This window comes from Macaca nemestrina, chromosome 5 (genome assembly GCF_043159975.1).
Source record: "Macaca nemestrina isolate mMacNem1 chromosome 5, mMacNem.hap1, whole genome shotgun sequence".
NCBI classification, from domain to species: domain Eukaryota; kingdom Metazoa; phylum Chordata; class Mammalia; order Primates; family Cercopithecidae; genus Macaca; species Macaca nemestrina.
In genome coordinates, this window is record NC_092129.1 from 99,894,123 (window position 1) to 99,913,730 (window position 19,608).

At 39.0% G+C, this 19,608-nt stretch overlaps 1 long non-coding RNA gene across 12 annotated transcripts in view; it reads right to left on the minus strand.

The window, feature by feature from the left end:
• The window catches only part of LOC105496129 (uncharacterized), a 563,517-nt gene that overhangs the window by 326,320 nt on the left and 217,589 nt on the right, over positions 1-19,608 (minus strand). For 10 of the 12 annotated variants that reach the window (XR_011623573.1, XR_011623578.1, XR_011623577.1 and 7 more), the window contains one exon: positions 16,937-17,011. The exons of the other annotated variants lie outside the window; for them this stretch is intronic. This is a non-coding gene — a long non-coding RNA (uncharacterized lncRNA). The remainder of the gene's footprint in view (positions 1-16,936; positions 17,012-19,608) is intronic. 12 annotated transcript variants of the gene reach the window in all.

Here is a 19,608-nt window from a genome sequence, read left to right on the forward strand (position 1 = left end):
AAAGTCAGGAAATGAAACAGCCAAAAGGCTGTAATTTGATAAATGAGAAGAAGAAATTGTAGCTCCCTCTTTCCAGAGCACCAGCAATCTTGCCTTTTTGCCTTCTCTCTATCACAAGCATGAAAAATGTTCACGGATTTTGCATGCTTTTATCACTGTACATCTAATTACCTTCTCATGAAAAATTATTTAAAGGGAGATGTTTTATAGCATAAAGACAATACATCTAAAATATTAGACCTGTAAAGGAAGGTCTACAAAACCATATTGGTAGAGGAAAAACACTCGTTTGTAATAGTTCCCCCACTATGGGTCCTGCACCTGATCCCTGGTCTCATTTTCAGGCCTTTGTTCAGACTTATAGTAAGAAGTGGCGTGCAAGATTTTGAAACAAGCTTCACTTGCATCCCAAAAGCTGGTGGATGGCTGTTTGAATATGTACAGATTGGTGAATAAAGGGCTTCATGAGAGTGAAAAAATAATAATAATAAGAGATTTAGAAGCACCAGCTCTCTGCTAAAGAGACCAAAATAGAACTAAGTCCTCTTTTTCTATATGTTTTGTCTGAAATTAGGATCTATTTTCCCTTCCTTTCTGGAGAAGCTGCTCTTGTTCAGAAGTTCCTTCACACTAGGCTTTTAGGTAGCTCTCCTAAACAACAGGGGGAAACAACCAGTCAGGCCTTTCTGAGGCCTCTGGCCTCTGTCAGAAGTGACATCACCAAAGGTGAACTTGAGGCAGGTAAAGCTGCAGCTAGCCATCTAGTTTATTTGAGAATTCTAAAAATGGCATCGTGAACCACATACGGACGCCCACAAACACATGCACATGCTTGCTATATCCCTAAAATGCTGTCCCCACCACATTACCTTCCTGGTACCATCTTGCTTTAAGATGGTGAATTTTGTTGGGCCTAAAGCAGGGGTAGAGAGCTCCATGAAGCAGAGAGAACATGAGAATGAGAGTGAGGAAATCTGCGTAATCATACCCACTGTGTACCTTCCAAACTTTGAGAGCTAAGGCATAACCTCCTGGGCCTTGGTTTCCTTGAGTATACAATGAGAGAATTGTACCACGTTATCTCTAAGGCTCTTTTCATTCTAGGGCTGCATTATTACATACTATCTCATTATATCCTCCCCTGGCAGATTGAAAAGCGGAGGGTATAGTGGAGACCACACTGCTTTGGAAGTAAAGAGCCCACCTGGGTCCTAGTTCTGGCTCTGCCACTTAGCAGTTGAGCATCGAAGTCAAGTCACTGAACCTGTTCTTACTGCAGGGCAATCATAGCGATCATATGAAATAACATTCATCCATTAGTCAGCTTGTAGTGCATAACAAACCGCACCAAAATTTAGTAGCTTAAAAAAATTACAATTACTTTACATGATTCTGTACATAAGCTGGGTGGTTTTTCTGATCTGGCCTGGTACAATTGGTCTCTAAAATCTGCAAGTGGTTTGGCTGGGACTAGGTGGTCCAAGATGGCTTTACTCACATGTCTGGTAGGTGGCAGGCTAGTTATTTAAGAGGCTCAGCTAAGGTTCTTCATCTCTGCTCCATGTGTCTCTCATCCTCCAGGAGCCTTGCCTGGCCTTCATCACATGGTAGTCTCAGGGTTCCAAAGCACAGAAGCAAGCCCTAGGTGTTTTTTAAACCTCTGCATGCATCACATTTGCAAATGTCCCGTTGGCTAAAGCAAGGCATACAGCTAAGCCCAGAGTCAAGAGAAACACTTGATGAGAAGAGTTTCAGAGAATTTATGTCCATTTTGCAATTAACCAAAATACACTGAAAAGAGCTTTGAAAGTTATGGAATTAATTATAAATTGTTTATGTTTTACTTGTAAATATTTGGCTTAATTTTTCCAGAATTAAAAATACCTTTGTTCCTGCATTATCTACTAAGAGTTTTTCATAAGCTGTGAAAAATGCCTTGACTGATTGATTTATCTGAATAATCCATTGTCACTAAAGTCACCAACTGGGCCCTAAGAGGAAGAAGAGGTAAAGGAAAGATAGGAGAGTGAAGGTACACGGGCAACGTGAGAGTACCAGGATCCAGGGCAAGGTAAGCGTCCAACATAGCCCACATGCTGCCGAAAAACACTGGTTTCACAGTCTTTCCAGGCTGGCCCTGGTAGTAAGGGTGGCAGAATTCAAGTAACTGCAGGGAACTGACAGGAGCTGTGCCATAAAGATCTGCATAAAGGAAAAGATATCCTATAAATAATTCAGGTAGGTCAGAGCATGAGGTATGTTATGACAAAAGCTGATAGGAAACAAGGACTGGAAATAAGAAGTAAGTGAACTGGAAAATCTGACCTCACTTATAGGAGAGCTCCTATAATGGCATTAATCTGCTGGACATTGTCAAAGGGAGTTAGCTGATCAGCCAATGGAGCCAAATGGAGTTGGTGGGTCCTAAACAGTCGGGATAATTAAAGGCAAACATTGGTGCCAAAGGTCTGAGCTAGTCATAGCAGAGTTGCAGTCAATGGCTGAGGGTGTTGGGAGGAACATTCCCTCCCAAGATGACTGGCAAGAGCTAGGCAAAATCCAGGACCACAGGAAATTAGATGGAATCCAGAGCAGTTTCCAAGGATATAAACTGTGGGTGTATTGAATAGAACTGAAGTCTCACCCAACAGCTTGAGCCAGTAGAGCAAAGTTGGGGAAAGCCAAGACTAGGATCGATGGCAGCAGACACTCAGGACTCACTTCAGGAACACTGAGTTTGTGCCAGTACTAATCATTCTGGATCCACCTACTGCTGACAGGCTTCTTGCCCTCCTCAGGACTGACTCAGTTGTTGGATGGGTCTGCACCTTAAAGCAGAAGGGGTTGGTGATGCTCAGCTGACAGGAGCTGAGAGCCCTTCTGCCTTTATCTCAGATCTGCTTGCCTACTACAAATCAGACAGTTGTAGCTCTGAGCACTGACTATGGAGACAGGCCTGAGTGGAAAGGCCAGTTTTATTGTTCACTACTGTTGTGACATAGGCACTTTTATTCCCTTGTCCATCAACCAGCTTATGTAAAATACAGATCATAATCATACCTACTGTGAAGGATGCTGAGAGAATTAATTAGTAGAGTTAATGGACATGGATGATATAGAACAGTACCAGGCCCATGGTGTTACATAGTTGCCATGATGAGTCTGCCTTCCCTCTGCTAAGAATTTCCACTTACTATGGGATTTGAGAAAAGAGGAAGATCAAATTTCCTACACTTAGAGTTCCTAGCAACTTTGTCTTTTCAAATGGTGTGGCCATCCAATTTTAATTAATATTAAGTAGGTTTGGCTAGAGACTCTGAAAAGGGAATTATTTAAGTTTTATTGAAGGTTTTTCTTTGTATTTGGCAGTTCTAGCCAAGTCTCTTTATCACTACAAAAGGGAAAAAAAATGCAAGCATGACTTTATGATTATACTTGGAGGCACCTTCTGGTGTCTCCTTCTGGAAGGAAATTGGTCAAGGGCAACAGAGTGCCTATGAACGAGGGAACATAACAGACCTTAAAGTATAGGGCACAAAATGGAAAATTATATAATATAGCTCAATATTAAGAGGCAAAGAGTGGCATTTGCATAATTTCATAAGCTTTGTCCCCCAACTGCTCTCTGAAAATTGTATACCACTCACCTGTGCTTCCCCCTAAAGAGAAATATATGTTCAACAGCTGTATACAAGTGATCAAATAAAGCAAAATATTTAGAGCCTCCCATTAAAAGAGAGTATCTACTGTGCATCTGCCCCAGAATCTTCATCAGAAAAATCTCTATCTTTTCTGTTTCTATACAGACCAAGGGCACTATCTTGAGTATTTCTATGAGCCATGTACTCTCAAAATAAGACTTCTCAGTGGTCAGCTGTAGCAAGGGGCTATAAAGAGAATTTCAGGGAGTTACGAGGTGAGGGAGGGTCACATACAGGCTTTAGATACCACCCTGGATGTGTATGACAACATAGTTGTATAATTTTCACTCTGCCCCACAGCATCTAGAGATAAAAGAGATGTCATGGGAGAGAAAATGAGGTCTCTTCCCTAGATAAATAAAATCAGAGAATAGTACAATACAGAATAACACCTCAGAGCACTGTACTATTTTAAAATGTGCAAAGAACTTGCCTGTACATTTTTTCACTTAGTCCTCAAGATCTGTGACTTTCTGAATTGATATCTACATTTGACAAATGAGAGACTTGAGACTTATGAGAGATCATTGACTTGCTCAAGGTCATAATGCTAGTTAACAGTTGATGCTTGGACTCATGGTAGGTCTATGGTTTTTTTTCCCAATCGCCTGCCCCATGGATCACTCCCTAAATCACCTTTACATTCGGTCTACTTTCTTGATTTGTGGAAACAGAGTCCAGTCAAAGTCCAGTTTGGCTAGAATACACACTCATGTTGAGATTCCAGGAAAATAAAACGATGTAAGTATAATGTGACTGTGTGTGTGTGTGTGTGTGTGTGTGTGTGTGTGTGTGGTGGGGGTGGTGGGTAGGGGTCAGCCATGGTGATTCCTGAACTTGGATTCCCCAGATGTAATTAGGTCTAAAAGCCTGACAATGAGCCAATATCACCCACTCAACTATGAGAAATGCAAGTAGCACCTCTTTAAGTGTCTGTAGAAATTTGAGATCTACTCTATATAGAAATTTAGAAGAGCCATTTGCTTTCCCCATAGTTGAGTGGGTGATATTTAAGGATAAACCACAAAAAGAGTTCTAAGTTTCTCTGTGCTTTCTTTCTTTTACCACTGGAAGCTATGTAGTAGCTCTATTACATTTACTTCACATACAAGTTACAGAAAACCTTTTCCACTCACATTCTCTTGTGTGCTCTTCTGTAACTTAAAAAAAATGAATTATTTAGCCATAGAGATAAATGAAGTCTACTTATTCCCTATTAATAAAATACAAACTGTCACTCTTCAAAATTGTAATGCAACACTCAAATTGTGTGCTTTGTTAATTAAATGATGGTCAACTGTATCCTTGCAGATTTCCCAGCTGTAGGCAAAAGTGGGCTAGGTTTCTCAGATGCACATTAGGACCACCATGCCTATTAGTGCCATTTACTGCTTTCCTAAGGACACACCTGCTCTGGGGAGCTTGTGTTCTTCCAGCAGAAGTCAATCTGTCAAAGACACAGACACTGGTGAATCCATTCTCTGATTCTCCAATGAGCCATGCCTTTTCAAAGAAAAGGGCATTTGATTATGTGTCCCAATTCTCTCACTCAATATGATCAACAAGAAATTTTCAAAGGTCTCAACTCTCCTTTTCCTGAAAAATCATGAAGAGAAATCAAGCCATCTTGGTGTTAGTGCAGGATGGGGTTTTTGTAGGTTATATCATTCAATTACCTCATTTAAAAAATGAAGGAAGTAAACCTAAATAAGTAGTTACAGCAATTTAGATGATAAGAGATAAGTGATTAGGAGTCATTCTTTGTACGGAAGAGTACTAGATTAAAATAGTACTTCAGAAAAGTGAATAAGGCAATAAAACAATTGAGGTGAAATAGTGAAGTATTAAAATTCAAGGTAAGTGATGACAGCCATAGTTGTTGTGAAGGAAGTAGGAATGTACACAAAGGTGTGAATCCACAACGTGTATCTTGGAACATGCCTCAGCTTTGTGTGGATAACTGGAAGGAAGGTGCTGGTATATTTGGGAATTTTTTGCCTGTTACCTGAAGAAATTTTATTTTTAATTTTTGTGGCTACATAGTAGGTAGATATATTCGTAAGATATGCTCACATTTTGATTTTGATACAGGCATACAATGCCTGTTGTGCTATCAAATGGTAGATCTTATTAATTCGTTCTAACTATATTTTTATGTCCATTAACCATCCCCATGTCCTCCTCCACTATTATTCCCAGCCTCTAGTAGAAGTTTGTCTTTCTATGCCTGGTTTATTTCACTTATCATAATGACTTCCATTTCCATCCATGTTTTTGCAAATGACAGAAACTCATTCATTTGTGTGGCTGAATAGTACTCCATTGTGTATATGTACTACCTTTTGTTTATCCATTTATCTGTTGATGCATACAGAGGTTGTTTCCAAATCTTGGCTATTGTGAATAATGTCGCAGTAAACATGGGAATGCAGGTATCTCTTCAATATACTTATTTCCTTTCTTTTGGGTATACACCTAGCAGTGGGATTGCTGGATGATGTAGTAGTTCTATTTTTAGTTTTTCGACGAACTTCCAAACTGTTCTTCACAGTGGCTGCACAAAGTTCCATTCCCACCAACAGTGTACAAGGGTTCCCTTTTCTCCACAACCTCACTAACATTCATGATTGCCTATCTTTTGGATAAATGACATTTTAACTAAGGTGAGATGATATGTCATTGTACTTATTATTTGCATTTCTTTGATGATGAATGATGTTGAGCACTTTTTCATACACTTGCTTGTTATTTTGTGTGTTCTTTAGAGAAATATCGATTCAGATCTTTTGCCCATTAATTATCAGATTATTAGATTTTTGTCTAATGGACTTGACTGAGCAGCTTACATATTCTGGTTTTTAATCCTTTCTCAGGTGGATAGTTTGCAAATACTTTCTTTCATTCTGTGGGTTGTCTCTTCACTTTGTCGATTGTACCCTTTGCTTTAAAAAAAACTGTTTATATTTATTTATTCACTTATATATATTTTTGAGACAGAGTCTCACTCTGTTGTCCAGGCTGGAGTAGAGGCATGATCTTGACTCACTGCAACCTCTGCCTCCAGGATTCAAGTGATTCTTCCATCTTAGCCTCCTGAGTAGTTAGGACTACAGGCACATGCCACCAGATCTGGCTAATTTTTGTATTTTTAGTAGAGATGGGGATTTTACCATGTTGGCTAGGCTGGTCTCAAACTTCTGACCTCAAATGACCCATCAGCCTTGGGCTCCTAAGGTGCTGGGATTACAAGCATGAGACACCATACACAGCTGCTCTACAGCAGCTTTTTAACTTGATGTGTTTCATTTGTCCATTTATGCTTTGGTTGCCTATGCTTGTGGGGTATTATTAAATAAATCCTTGCTCAGACCAATGCCTTTGAGAATTTCCCAATGTTTTGGAAATTTCATTGTTAAGGTATCAGATTTAAGTCTTTAATTCGTTTTAATTTTGCTTAATATGGTGAGAGATTGAGGTCTTAGTTTCTGATATGGTTTGGCTGTGTTCCCACCCAAATCTCATCTTGAATTGTAGCTCCCATAATTCCCACATGTTGTGGGAGGGACCTGGTGGGAGATAATTGAATCAGTGTGGTTTCTCCCACACTGTTCTCATGGTAGTGAATAAGACTCATGAGATATGATGGTTTTATAAGGGAAAACCACTCTTACTTGGTTCTCATTCTTTTCTCTTGTCTGCCACCATGTGAGATGTGCCTTTCACCTTCCATCATGATTGTGAGGCCTCCCCAGCCATTTAGAACTCCATTAAACCTCTTTTTCCTTATAATTTACCCAGTCTTGGCTATGTCTTTTATCAACAGCATGAAAGCAGACTAAAACAGTACATTGGTACTTGTAGAGTGGGGTGCTGCTGTAAAGATATCAAAAAATGTGGAAGCCTTTTAGAACTGGGGAACAGGCAGAGGTTGAAACAGTTTGGAGGGCTCATAAGAATACATGAAAATGTGGGAAAGTTTGGAACTTCCTAGAGACTTGTTGAATGGCTTTGACCAAAATGCTGATAATGATATGGTCAATGAAATCCAGGCTGAGGTGGAACTTATTGGGAACTGGAGTAAAGGTGACTCTTGCTATGTTTTAGCAAAGAGACTGGCAGCATTTTGCCCCTGTCCTAGAGATCAGTGGAACTTTGAACTTCAGGAATATGATTTAGGGTATCCGGAAGAATTCATTTCTAAGCAGCAAAGCATTCAAGAGGTGACTTGAGTGCTGTTAAAAGCACTCAGTTTTAAAAGAGAAACAGAGCATAAAATTTCAGAAAATTGGCAGCTTGATAATGTGATAGAAAAGAAAAATATATTTTCTGAGGAAAGATTAAAGCAGGCTGCAGAAATGTGCATAAGTAACTTGGAGACAAATGTTAATCACCAAGACAATGGGGAAAATGTCTACCAGACATGTCAGAGAACTTTGTGGCAGCCCCTGCCATCACAGACCCAGAAACCTAGGAGAAAAAATGGTTCTGTGGTCTGGGCCCAAGGCCCCCCTGCTGTGTGAAGCTTAGGGAGTTGGTGCCCTGTGTCCCAGCCACTCTAACCAGGCTAACAAGGGCTGAGGTACAGCTCGAGCTATGGCTTCAGAGGATGCAAGCCCCAAGCATTGACAGCTTCCACATAGTGTTGAGCCTGCTGGTGCACAGAAATTAAGAATTGAGGTTTGGGAATTTCTGCCTAGATTTCAAAGGATGTATGGAAATGTTGAGATGTCCAGGCAGAGTTGTGCTTCAGGGATGGGGCACACATGAGAACCTCTTCTAGGGTAGTACAGAAGGGAAACGTGGGGTTGAAGCCCCCACACATTGTCCTCACTGGGGCACTGCCTAGTGGAGCTGTGAATAGAGAGCCACTGTCCTCCAGACCCCAGAATGGTAGATCTACTGACAGCCTGCACTGTGCACCTGGAAAAGTCACACACACTCAACATTATCCTGTGAAAGCAGTCTGGAAAGAGGCTGTATCCTGCAAAGCCACAGGGACAGAGCTGCCCAAGGCCACGGGAGCCCACCTTTTGCAGCACGACTTGGATGTGAGACATGGAATCAAAGGAGACCATTTTGGAGCTTTAAGATTTGACTGTTCTGCTTGATTTCAGATTTGCATGAGGCCTGTAGCTCATTTGTGTTGGTCCATTTCTCCCATTTGGAGCAGCTCTATCTACCCAATGCCTGTATCTCTATTGTGTCTAGAAAGTAACTAACTTGCTACTGATTTTACAGGCTCGTAGGTGGAAAGGACTTGCCTTGTCTCAGATGAGACTTTGGGGTGTGGACTTTTGAGTTAATGCTGAAATGAGTTAAGATTTTAGGGGACTGTTGGGAAGGCATGATTGGCTTTGAAATGTGAGGACATGAGATTTGGGTAGGGCCAGGGGCAGACTGATATGGTCAGCCTGTGTCCCCACCCAAATCTCATCTTAAAGTGTAGCTCCCATAATTCCCTCATGTTGTAGGGAGGGACCTGGTGGGAGATAATTAAATCATGGGTGTGGTTTCCCCCATACTATTCCTGTGGCAGTGAACAAGCCTCAGAGGTCAGATGGTTTTATAAGGGGAAACCCCTTTTTCTTGGCTGTCATTCTTCCCTGCTGCCATGTAAGAGGTGCCTTTCACCTCTACCATGATTAAGAGGCTTCCCTAGTGACATGGAACTGTAAGTCCATTAAATCTCTCATTTTTTTAAAAAAATAAATTTCCCAATCTTGAGTATGTCCTTATCAGGAATGTGAAAACAGACTAATACACTTTCATTATTCTGCATATAAATATCAATTTTCCCAGCACAATTTCTTGAAGAGACTGTTTTTTCCCCAATGTATGTTCTTAACACCTTTGTCAAAAATGAGTTCACTGTAGGTGTGTGAATTTGTTTCTAGGTTCTCTTTTCTGTTCCACTGGTCTATGTGTCTGTTGTTTTGCCAGTACCATGCTGTTTTGATTACTATAGTTCTGTGGTATAAAGTCAGGTAATGTGATTCCTCCAGTTTTTTGCTCAGGATAGTTTTGCTATTATGGGTCTTTTGCGGGTTTCATATAAATTTTAGGATTGTTTTTTCTATTGCTGTGAAAGATGTCCTTGGTATTTGGATAGGGATTTCATTGAATGTGTAGATTGCTTTGGGTAGTATGGACATTTTAACAATATTGAGTCCCCCAATCCATGAACATGGAATATCTTTCCATTTTTGTTCCTGCTTCATCTTGTGTCAATGTTTTATTGTTTTCATTCCAGAGATCTTTCACTTCTTTGGTTAAGTTTATTCCTAGGTATTTTATTTTATTCATACCTGGTGTAAATGGAATTAACTTCTTGATTTCTTTTTCAAAATGTTTGCTGCTGGCATACAGAAATGCTACTGAATTGTGTGTGTTGATTTTTCTATCCTACAACTTGACTGAATTTATTATCTGTTCTAATAGTTTTTTTTTGGTGGAATCTTTAGTTTTTCCAAATATATCATATCATCTGTAAACAAGGATGATTTAATTTCTCCCTTTTCAATTTGGATGTCCTTTATGTTTTTTTCTATTCTTTGATTCCTCTGGCTACAATTTCCAGTACTATGTTGAATAACAATGGGAAAAGTGGGCATCCTTGTCTTGTTCCAGATCTGAGAAGAAAGGCTTTACATTTTTCCCATTTAGAAAGATACTAGCTGTGGGTCTGTCATGTGTGGCTTTTATTGTTTTAAGTCTGTTTATTCTATACCCAGTTTTATGAGGGTTTTTTATCATGAAAAGATGCTGAATTTTATCAAATGCTTTTTGAGCATTAATTGAAATGATCATATGGCTTTTCTTCTTCATTCTGTTGATATGATGTATCACATTGATTGATTTGCATATGTTGAACCATCCTTGCATTCTTGGCATAAATTCCATTTGGTCATAATGAATATCTTTATAGTTTTGTTGAACTTGGATTGTTAGTATTTTGTTGAAGATTTTTACATCAATTTTTATCAGATATATTAGCTGTCATTTCCTTTTTTGATATCTTTGTCTGGTGTTGCTGTCAGGGTAATATTGGCCTCATAGTATGAGTTTGCAAGTATTTTCTCTTTCTCTATTTTTAAGAATAGTTTGAACACGGTTGGTATTAATTCTTTGTTAAATGTTTGGTATATTCAGCAGTGAAGCCTTCAGATCCTGGGCTTTTCTTTGATAAAAAATGTTTTTATTGACAGTTTTGATCTCATTGCTTATTATTAGTCTGTTCAGGTTTTGGATTTCTTCATGGTTCAATCTTGATACATTATATTTGTCTATAAATATATCCATTTCTTCAAAGTTTTCCAATTTATTGGCATGTAGTTTCTCATAGCAGCCCTTAATGATCTCTTGAATTTCTGTGGCATTCTGTGTAATGTCTCATTTTTCATATCTGATGTTATTTATATGCATATTCTGTCTCTTTTTCTTAGTCTGGATAAAGATTTGTCAATTTTCTTTATCTTGTTACAAACATAACTTTTGTTTCATTGATCTTTTGTATTTTTTGTTTCAATTTCATTTATGTCTGCTATGATCCTTATTGTTTATTTTCTTCTACAACTTTTTGGGCTTGGTTTGCCCTTGCTTTACTAGTTCTTTGAGATGTGTTGTTAGGTTGTCCATTTGACATTTTTCTACTTGTTTGATGAAGGCACTTGTTGCTGTAAACCTTCCTCTTAGTACTGCTTTTACTGTATCCTACAGTTTTTACTATGCTGTGCCTCCATTTTTATTTGCTTTAAGAAATTTTTAAATATTCATAATTTCTCCATTGGTCCACTGATCATTCAGGAACATATTGTTTAATTTTTATGTGTTTTCATAGTTTTCAAAATTTCTCTTGGTTTCCAGTTATATTCCACTCTGCTCAGAGAAGATATTTGATATTCTTTAATTGGTTTTGAATGTTTTAAGCCTTGTTTTGTGACCTAATATATTATCTAATCCTTGACAATGATCCATGTGCTGAAGAAAAAAAATATGTATTCTTCAGCTGTTGAATGAAATGTTCTGTAAATATCTATTTGGCCAATTTGGTCTGTAGTGCAGATTAAGTCTGATGTTTCTTTGCTGAATTTCTGTCAGAATAATCTGTCTAATGCCAAAAGTGGGCCATTAAAGTTTACAGCTATTATTGTATTAGAGCCTTTCTCTCTGTTTAGCTCTAATAATATTTGCTTTATATATCTTGGTGGTCCAGTGTTGTGTGCATATATATTTAAAGTTACTGTATCCTTTAGCAGAATTGACTCCTTTATCATATAGTGAGCTTCATTGTCTCTTTTTATACTTTTGGTCCTGGAATCTACTTTATCTGATACAAGTATAGTGACTCCTGCTCTATTTTGGTTTCCATTGGGATGGAATATCTTTTTTAAATCTTTTAATTTTCAGTCTATGTGTGTCTTTATAGGTAAAGTATGTTTCTTGTAGACAACAGGTCACTGGGTCTTGTTTTTTCATCCATTCAGCCAGTTTATGCTTTTTGATTGTAGAGTTTATTCCGTGTACTTTCAGTGTTATTATTGATAAGAACTTATTCCTGCCATTTTGTTATTTTTGTTTTGTGTGTGTTTGTGTGTGCTTTTCTCTTCTTTATCTTATTTCTTTCTGTCTTTCTTTTAATATAGATGAATTTCTCAGATGGTGTGTCTTAATTTCTTGATTTTTAAAACTTTTTATGTCTACTTATTGTATGCTTTTAGATTTGAGGTTATCATGACGCTTGCAAATAATACATTATAACCCACTATTTTACACAGTTGACAACTTAATGCTGATTGCATAAACAACCAATCAAACAAGCAAAGAGAAAACTAATAAATTTCATCTCTCTGCTTTTTAACTTTTTGTTGTTTCTGTTTATATCTTCTTGTACCATTTATGTCCTGAAAGGTTGTTTGAGATATTATTTTTGATAGGTTCATCTTTTAGCCTTTCTGCTCTAGATATGAGTAGTTTACACATCACAATTACAATGTTATATACCATTCTGTTTTTCTGTGTACTTTCTATTACCAGAGAGTTTTGTACCTTCAGATGAGTTCTTATTACTCATTAACATTCTTTCCTTTCAGAATAAAAAACTCCCCTTCTCATTTCTTGTATGAGAGTTCTGGTGTTGACAAAATCCCTCAAATTTTGCTTCTCTGGGAAAATATTTATCCTTTATGTTTGAAGCATATTTTTGTGGGATATACTATTCCAGGAATTTTTTTCCTTTAGCACTTAAATACATATTATGTCATAAAGGTCACATGTCTCTGCCTTTCTGGGATTGATCGCTGATGCATTATTTAGTTCATTTGGTTATGTTTTCCTAGATGGTTGTGATGCTTGTGGATATTTGCCACTCCCTCCAGAGGGAGATTATAAAACATATAATGGAGCTCCAATATATCTTATCTTTTATAACAGCATATGTTACCTTTTTTTCCTCTTGCTGCTTTTAGGAGCCTTTCCTCATCCTTGAAATTTGGGAGTTTATTAAATGTTGAGAGGTAGACTTATATGGAATAAATCTGTTTGGTGTTCTATAACCTTCTTGAACTTGAATATTTATATCTTTTTCTAGGTTTGGGAGGTTCTCTGTTAGTATCCGTTTGAATAAACCTTCTATCTCAATCTCTAATTCCTTTCTAAAATCAATAATGTTTACATTTTCCCTTTTAAGGATATTTTCTGTATCTTATTGCCATATATTACTCTTTTTGTTCTTTTTTAACTTCCTCTATACATTTTCATATAGTCTTTATTCAAGTTCACTAATTCTTTCTTCTGCTTGATCAATTCTGCTGTTAAGAGATGCAGATGCATTCTTCAATATGTCAGTTGAATTTATCAGCTATGAAATTTCTGCTTGATAATTTTTAAATTATTTCAATCTCTTTGATAAATATATCTGATAGAATTCTGAATTCCATCTCTATATTATCTTGAATTTATTTGAATTTCCTTAAAACAGCTATTTTGAACTTTCAGCTTGAAATGTCACACATCTCTGTCTCTCTGGGATTAGCCACTGATTTATTATTTAATCTCACTTAGTCATGTTTTTCTGGGTGGTCTTGATGCTTGTGGATGTTCATCAGTGTCTGGGCATTGAAGAGTTAGGTATTTATTGTAGTTTTCACAGTCTGGGCTTCTTTGTATCTGTCCTTCTTGGGAAGGCTTTCTGGGTATTTGAAAGGACTTGGGTGTTGTGATCTGTGCTTGGTCACTGCAGCCATATCAGCATTAGAAGGTACCCCAAGCCCAGTAATGCTATAGTTTTTGCAGACTTGTAGAGGTACTGCATTTGTGGCCTTGGGTAAGATCCAGAAGTATTATCTGGTTTACCAGAAAGACATTCTTATTCTCTTCCCTTAATTTCTCACAAACAAATGGAGTCTCTTTCTCTGTGGTAAGCTTCCTGGAGGTGGGTGAGGGGTGACACAAGCACCCCTTGGTCACCACTACTGGGACTGTTCTGGGTCAGAACTGAAGCCAGCACAGTGCTGGGTCTTTCCTAGTGTCCATTTTGGCTACTACCTGGCTACTACCTATATTCAATCAAGGCCCTAGGGCTCTACAAGTAGCAGGTGGTGAATCCAGTCAGGCTTGTGTCCTTCCATCTATGGCAATGAGTTCACCCTGGCCCTGCATATGTCCAGAGATGCTATTCATATGCCAGGGCTGCAGTCAGAAATGTTAGGAATCTACTTAGTGCTTTGTTCTACTGGGTCTGAGCTGGTACCCAAGCCACAAGACAAAGTCCTTCCCATTCTTCCCTCCCATTACTTCAAGCAGAGGAGTCTCTCCACATGTTCACGGCTAAACCAAGCCCATGGCAAACACTGCTTGGCTACTGCCCATGTCTACTCAAGCGCAAGGGCTCTTGAGTCAGTTTGTGTTGAATTCTGCTAATCCTGAGCCTCTTCCTTTAGGGAAGTGAGCTCCCCTCTGACCCAGAGTAGATCCAGAAATGTTTTCTGGAGTCAAGACCTAGAAATAAGACCCAAGAAGCCTACTTAATGCTCTACTTGACTGTGGCTGAAGTGGTACCCTAGCTGAAAGACAAAGGCCTCTTTACTCTTCCTTCTTCTTTTCTCAAACAGAAAGAGTCTTTCTGCATGGCCACCATGTCTGGGAATATGCTGGGTTATACCTGAATCCAGCATGGCTCAGAGTCTCACCCAAGGTCTGCAGCAAGTACCGCCTGGCTACTTCCGGTTGTTCAGGGCCCAAGGAATCTTGAGTTGGCAGGTGATTAATCCTTCCAGGACTGGGTCCTTTCCTTCAAGGCAGTAGGCTCCCTTCTGGCCCAACATTTGTAGTTTGTATAGAAATGTTGTCTGGGAGCTAGGGCCTTGAATCGGGGCCTCTGGACTCTGATGCTATATTCTAACTACGGTTGAGCTGGTATCTTTGTTGCAAGGCAAAGTCCTCTTACTCTTTCCTCTCCTCCCAGAGTTGTCAGCTCTACTGCCTGGGGTTGGAGGAGTGGTGCAAGGACTCCCTTTGCCAACCCAGCTGGTGTCTCACTAGGTCTCATGTACTCCAAGTTCACTGGTTTCAAGCCCAGCACAGCACCAGGACTTTCCCAGGGATTGCAGTTCTTATAGCATAGATTGCCTTTCAAGTTTATTTAGGACCCCAGAGAACTTTAGCCACAATGGCAGGGTTTGCCAGAATTCAGGTTCTGACCACTGGGATGAGCAATCTGCTTCTGGCTAAGGGTGGTCTAAATGTTTCCTATGTGGGTGCCTGCTGAGTTCTGCCCCCTATTGCTTTCTACTGTGACAGGGCAGCACTGAGTTCCAATGTGACGTCTCACAATCACTGCACTATCCCTCCAGCAAGCAAACAGATTTTCTCTCTGTGCCACATGGCTGCTGCTGTGTCCTGGGGGGAGGGGTGGTAAAGGTTACTCAAGACTCTTTCCTACCCACCTTAGTTCCTCTTTCCTTAATGTGATGTAAAAACCAAGTACTGTAATCACTCACCTGATATTTTGGTTCTTGTGAAGGTAGTTTTTTTGTGTGGATAGTTATTAAATTTGGTGTTCCTGTGAAGGAGACAATCATTAGAGGCTCCTATTCAGCCAACTTGCTCTACCTCCTGTCTCTGTAGATAGGTGTGAAGTGTCTCATGTCTGTCACTCTGCCAGACACCAGGGATGTTGCTGAGAATAAGAGAGAAAAGCCCTTACCTCATGGTGTTTATAAAAAGAATGGGAAGAGGTGATTAAGTGACAGAAAAAGAAACCAAATAACACAGTAGTTTTGAATGTTGGAGTTAGACCTAGTGTTTGGTTGAACTGGAGAAGAGACCTAGAGGTGGAAGGCAACTAAGAGATCCCTATTTGCCATGCTAACTTATTTTTCTCTGTCCAAAGGCCTCTTCCAAATTTTCTTTTTTCCAACTATGAGGTAAAACTAGGAAGTCATTTCATTTTACCTCTGACATCCTTGCACACCGCTTTACATTTGTCGTTTCCTTTAAAGCACTTCTCAAAGTTCAAATTATGCCTCCCAGCTCAAATATACTGTTATCTGTAAAACAAGCCTTTCCTCTGCCTGGCCAGCCCCCTCTTGCTTTCACCATATTCTTAATCTTTTTTTTTTTTTTTTTTTTTTGCTTCCTGAGACCTTCCATAGCTCTGCCATTTCTAATGGATATGGGAGTTTTTTCTTCTTTTCTTCATCTCCTCCTCCTCCTCCTCCTTCTTCTTCATCTTCTTTCTTCTCCTTCTCCTTCTCCTTCTTCTTTCTTCTTTCTTCTTCCTTTCTGAGACAGAGTCTTACACTGTCAGCCAGGCTGTAGTGCAGTGGCACAATCTCGGCTCACTGCAACCTCTGCCTCCCAGGTTCAAGCAATTCTCCTGCCTCAGCCTCCCAAGTAGCTAGGATTACAGATGCCTGCCACCATGACCAGCTAATTTTTTGTATTTTTAGTAAAGACAGGGTTTCTCCATGTTGGCCAGACTGGTCTCAAACTCCTAACCTCAGGTTATCCACCCACCTTGGCCTCCCAAAGTGCTGAGATTACAAGCGTGAGCCACCACACCTGGCCAATAAGTTTTATGAAGAAAAAGATGACATAATTATTTGATTTATAATGCCTTTCCACTACTAATTGATCATCAGGCTAGAGACCAACTGTATTAGTCAATTTTAACACTGCTATAAAGAACTACCTGAGACTGGGTAATGTATAAAGAAAAGAAGGCGTAATTGACTCACATTTCTGCACGGCTGGGGAGGCGTCAGAAAACTTATAATCATAGCAGAAGGTGAAGGAAGGCACATCTTACATGGCTGCAGAAGAGAAAGAGAATGAGGAGGAACTTTCAAACACTTTTAAACCATCAGATTTCATGAGAACTCACTATCATGAGAGCAGCATGGGGGAAACCATCCCCATGATCCAATCGCCTCCCACAAGGTCCCTACCTCAAGACTTGGGCATTACAATTTGAGACGGCATTTGAGTGGGGACACAGAGCCAAACCACATCACCAACACATCTAAGAATTAACTTATCATTGTCAAACTCTGACCTCGACTTTCTATTTATTTTACTATTACAAGCTCTCCCCTTCCCATATATCCAGACTACTGATGCTCTGTCCCTTTTTTCTTCCTTTTTTGAGGAAGAATATTTTGTTGTCCAGATGAGAAGCAAATGTGTGGAATAATTGGGTTATTTCTCCAGACAGTAGAATGGGTCCTTAGGTAGCTAGTGAAGTGTCTGAGCTGGCATCTGCATATTGAGAAGGAGTATGCAAGCACATTTTTAGTAACTTTAATGAGACTTCTGTACCCTTGACACTCAGAGCCAGGTGTATCAGACAAACTAGAAAAACAGCAAGAATACACACTTTATCCCAGAGAAGTTTGACCCAGAACAAAAGTCTCCAAATTTTCAGTGACATTGGAATAGGAAAGTCCAGCTCTTTGAAAATACAGTTAAAAGAGCACAGGGCCAGTAAGTTATTTCTATTTCTCAATTTCTCTCCGTCAGCACTAAATATATCAGTTCTTCAAATTTATCTTAGCAAAAATATAAATAAATAAATGTTGATAATTCTTTAAGTATGAAATGAAGACAAAGTTTAGTTTTGACAATATGATACTTCTAACCCAAAAGAAAATATATGATTGTAACTGGGATAAATGAAGGTTTTATTGAAAAATTTTATTGTACAGAAATACTTTTCAGATTAATGAAGAGGAAAGGAAGCTAATATTTATAAAATGTCCCGTGTCTTAGACACTGTGCTATAATTTTTCTACAAAGCTGTAGTCAAGTACAATGAATTAGACACATAACAATCCAAATGCTAATGCAATTTTTAAAACTTGAAAAATAGTATACTTTAACTTGCTGCTTTTTTCATGAGTTATTGATTATAAAGTTGAAAAGAAAAAGTGATTTTAAGTGGTTGCAGTGAGATTGCTGTAGATGAGATTGCAGCTGATTTTCAACACTGAGGACTTATCAGAATCAGCAATCTTGATTGGAAGTCCAGGTTAAATATAAGACTGCATTTACAAAGCAGTGGCTTGTTGTGTCAGCCAAACTGTTACATTACTAACTCTTATTAACTTTTAGTTTGCGTGTGTAGAAGGTAGTGGATAAAAATAGTTTCATTTTATATAAAAGGAAGCATAGATACAGAGAAGCTAAATGGTTTTTATTTAACCTTCCACAGAAGATTGACTGATACTGAATTAAATTTAACTCCTGCCTACAGGAATTTATGGTCTGGATGTTACCCTTTTTCTACATGAAAATAAATTCTTATTAGGCTATCTGTGTAGTTTTAACTCTCAATTCCTGAGGATTAAGATGTTAAATACACCCACTACTCTTACCCCCTCCTTTCTTCCCTCTGCCCACAATCTAATCCATAAAGAAACTCAAGACCTTGACCTTCTGCAGTAAGACCTCATTATCCAGCAATGCTAGAATGAGTAAGGGGACCAAAACACAGATAGCAGTCCACTCAGTTAACACACACCATTTCTGAAATAGTGCTCCTTGCCATTATCAGAGAAGAAAATCAAAGTGAAAATATAAATCAAGGAAAGCAAAATTATTTTAACATTTAAATTGATTATTTTAGAATTTTGTAGGTATTATTATTGAATACAACCTAGTCCCCCCAAATTTATTGGGACAAACATCCCAATCATTTCAATATGAATTTCATCTAGGTAAGACTGGAAAAATAATGCATCAAATCTGCATGAATATCACAAGGGAGCAATGTCACCTTTGAGAGTTGTACCCTTCTCTACAGGCAGCAGGAGGGTTGCAAGAGGTCAGGTCTAGGAATCAGTACATGTATGGTTTGGTCTTAGCTCCACCCTCTCTTTATTACCTGGGGCTATCACTTGACTTGTTAGCGTTTCAGTATCCTTCCTCATCGGTAAAATGAATATATTCTTTGTAACTCCTTTAGAGGTGGCTCTCACTACCTTTGACTAAGGAAGAGACCAAGATGTGTGGCAGATCTGTATTGTATTGCATCAATTTAGCTAGACTGGAACCACATTTCCCAGAATCCCCTTCCCAGCATAGTTTCCCCTTAGTTTGGGCCACAAGAAGTTTAGGCAAGATTTGGAAGGTGGAAGTGATATAGCACCATCTTCCCTTTTTATACCTGGAAGCTCAGGGAAGAATGTGAGGCACTGCTGCCTCTCACTCACAGTGTTGTTCGTCTGCCAGCTGGCCTGGATGGTGTGGAGCAGCAGCTAGGCCAGCCTCCAGAGCACCTACAGTCCCTGCTGGGTTGCCCTTCAGCTTCCTGGACTCCTGGGTCAGGGGCATGTTAAGCTTTATGATGAAGAGTCTGGTTTCACCTAGAGATACTTTAACGTCAAAATTGGAGGCTTTTAGGGGAGACATT